The sequence below is a fragment of the Octopus bimaculoides genome, chromosome 14 (assembly GCF_001194135.2).
Source record: "Octopus bimaculoides isolate UCB-OBI-ISO-001 chromosome 14, ASM119413v2, whole genome shotgun sequence".
NCBI classification, from domain to species: domain Eukaryota; kingdom Metazoa; phylum Mollusca; class Cephalopoda; order Octopoda; family Octopodidae; genus Octopus; species Octopus bimaculoides.
The window spans coordinates 59,417,849-59,421,278 of NC_068994.1; the positions used below are offsets into that span (position 1 = coordinate 59,417,849).

The 3,430-nt window shown below is 39.6% G+C and overlaps 1 protein-coding gene across 1 annotated transcript in view; it reads right to left on the bottom strand.

Annotated features, from left to right (window-relative positions):
- Positions 1-1,809, bottom strand: part of LOC106878013 (hexokinase-2) — a 65,638-nt gene extending 63,829 nt beyond the window's left edge. The window contains exon 1 of the mRNA XM_014927093.2: positions 1,592-1,809. The gene's annotated coding sequence lies outside the window, so the exon portion shown is untranslated. The remainder of the gene's footprint in view (positions 1-1,591) is intronic.
- Positions 1,810-3,430: the final 1,621 nt, after the last annotated feature.

The window sequence follows — 3,430 nt, forward strand, 5'->3', positions numbered from 1 at the left end:
ATATATATATATTTATATACATATATATATATACACACACACACATATATATACATACACACACACACATATATATATATATATACATACATATATGTGTGTGTGTGTGGAGGTACAATGGCCCAGTGGTTAGGGCAGCGGACTCGTGGTCATAGGATTGCGGTTACAATTCCCAGACTGGGTGTAGTGAGTGTTTATTGAGCGAAAACACTGAAAGCTCCAGAGGCTCTGGCAGGCAGGGGTGACAAACCCTGCTGTACTCTTTCACCACAACTGTCTCTCACTCTTTCTTCCTGTTTCACTTGTACTTCTATTTCAAAGGACCAGCCTTTTCATACTCTGTGTCATGCTGAATCTCCCCAAGAACTACATTAAGGGTACGTGTGTTTATGGAGTACTCAGCCACTTGCATGTTAATTTCATGAGCAGGCTGTTCTGTTGGTTGGATCAACTGGAACCTTTGTCATCATAACCAACGGAGTGCCGCCCAATGCCAGTGCCACTTTGACTGGCTTCTGTGCCGGTGGCACATAAAAATCACCATCCGATTGTGGTTGATGCCAGCTCCTCTGGCCCCTGTACCAGTGACACGTAAAAAGCACCCACTACACTCTCGGAGTAGTTGGCGTTAGGAAGGGCATCCAGCTGTAGAAACACTGCCAGATCAAATTTGCTAATCATATGACAATGTCATAGCAAGGGTTCACAGTAGTCAAGAACAAAGACACTCTTGGAATCCGCCCCCCTTTCATTAATAGACATAGTAGGCCAGAGTAAATTGTAGACCCCTTTTACATCTCGGCCTGAGAGTGACTTTTTCCTCTCCCGCCCCACCGTCTCTGCCACAGTCTGAACACGCCAAGAAAAATTCAGAATCGTAAAAATCGAAATTTTTGTATTTTTTTAAACGTGATATCTCAAAAGAATTTTCGGGAAAAGTTAAAAACGAAAAATCGGTGTTTGTCTGTTTCCATTAAAGATTTTAAAATCAAAATTATAAAAGTAAACCCCAGTGGCCGGGACTTGGAGGAAAAAAAAAAGTTTCCGGTGAGATTTCTTTATTCCGTGAATAATGGACAAATAATTGTTTTCGTTCTTATTTGAAAATATTAGGTAACAGTTTATAAAAACAAAATGTTGAACGCCACTGTTTGACCAAACACAAGGAATACAGGATCTTTGTATAAAGATGTCTTATAAAAGAATCTTCAAGTAAATATCAATCAGTTTTCCAAAAGACATCTTAGTCGTTCCTCAATAGACACAAATCACCCCCAGAACTTGATTCGTACTTTATCGATCCCGGGAAAATGCGCTGGTCTTGGCGCAGTTTAAACTCTGACCCACAAAAATTCCTCGTCCGACACCCGCTAACGATTCTGCCAGGGCCCTGCCCTCGATAACCGTTGCTTGAAATGCTTCTATTAGAAGCCAGCAACTAGTTACGAAGTGTGTGAGATAATTGCAAAATAGATCCAGATTCCGAAGCCGTGTTGTTTCAACAGAGAAGAATGGCTGTTGTTGTTAACACTTCCAAAAACAAAAGAAAAGGATTGAGAATCTTAATTTATAAAGTAAAGCATTTTCTTACCGTATAAACAAACATGGCTAAAATAATCTCAGCCTCGTTGAACACCAGAAGATTAGAGGTTTTATTGGAGAGATGAGAGACAACAACATATATAATAAATATGGCAGCGCAGTTGGTTAGAGTTGATTCGTGGAATAAAGGTCCACTTGCCGAGTTTGTTTTAACCAGAGGAAAGATATTTTGTCCGAGATCAAAGCAGGGATTGCGATTTTCTCCACGAAAAACTAAGCGTCTTTGTCGCTGTCGTCATCACTGCCACCACTGCTGCTGTTGTGATAACCGTCGTCGTCGGTATTTTTTAGCCCTAGGTCAGTCCTGTTTGAACAAACCTATGATTAAAAACATTCCAGCATTGCTCATCTCATCTTTTTCTCGGGTATCATGTGTGTAAATACTACATTGCACAAATTAGTCTCACATTATTTGTATGGCTGTTGTGAGATTTTAAGGAAATTTGACTGCTATTTCTAGCAGGTCAAATTAGTGACACCTTTGATATATTACCTCCCATAGGACAACTCCCCCTCCCCCGCACGACAACTACTCCCTAAGACAATTACCTCTTTGCTTAATTACCCCCTCTCCAATATATTAAGAAGTTTTAAATCATCATCTGCTGTCCTCAGGGGTATTTGTCTGTCCATGGGATGTAAATGTCCTAGACCCGACATCTATACTGGCTGTGAGCGGATGGGGGGGGGGACTCTGTGGAATTCTTGGTTCCTTGAATGAAAATTTTGAGTTTTGAATGATTTCTTTAAGAGTCTTTCTTAATTTTTCAGCACATTTCCGAACACTTACGAAAATTTCTTCCTTTCTGCAGTTCGTAAAATTGTCTTTGGTCGTTGTTACCATTCTTGTAGCTGATGGAACAGCGATATTTTTTCTTTCTCGAAGTTCTTTACGTTCCACGGAAATATCTTCTACACAAACAATCCACGTAAGGAGTCAAAACAAAAAATAATGTGCGCCCTGCTGCCTGTGTATATTTTTGAGTCTTGGAGCTGACCAAGTATTATGTCTGAGCAGAGACGAGCAATGAAGAATGGTTAAATATGAGTCATTGTTTCTTGAATAGCAAGATTTAGGAGATGCTTATAGTAATGGAGATAAATGGGGAACGGAAAAGATTCCTTTATTTTCGTTACCAAAGCCCCATAAACACGGTTCATATTTGCTACACTAACGAAACATTCTCCAAAAATTTTGTCAAGTTTCAACTCCAGTCGACTGAATAGATTTATAGAGACTTTATATTTCTTTCAGTAGAAAATGTTCTTGCATAGAAATCGATTAAACATTCCCTGATTTCTTCTTCAGTTATGAATCCGAAGATTGTCACTCGTTTAACCGTGTTGACGTTTCCTCAATGATAAAGAAATATCCTAAACATTTCTTCATTTCAATTGCCATGATGCGTAACACAATCCTAGCCAGGGTATCAAGAATTTCGTCCCGGATAATAGCTCAGCTCCACTGTATACGTGCATTTAACTGACTTCTCAGTTTTCTTTTACTCTAAGTTAAAAATAATTTTGGTCCGAAGATGTAAAGATTAATAAATGGAACTTCGCCCAAATTGCTGTGATCTTCTGCGTTACGGAGCTGCGATTTTCTGGACAGTGAACAATAGAATTCCGATAATAGATTTCGCCAAGGCAGAGGCGTGGCTGTGAGGTAAAAAGTTTGCTTCTCAACTTCATGGTTCTGGGTTCAGTCCCACTGCATGGCACCCTGGGTAGGTATTTTCTACTATAGCCTCAGGCCGACCAAAGCCTTGTGAGTGTGTTTGGTTGACGGAAACTGAAAGAATCTAATCGTATATATATATATATATAT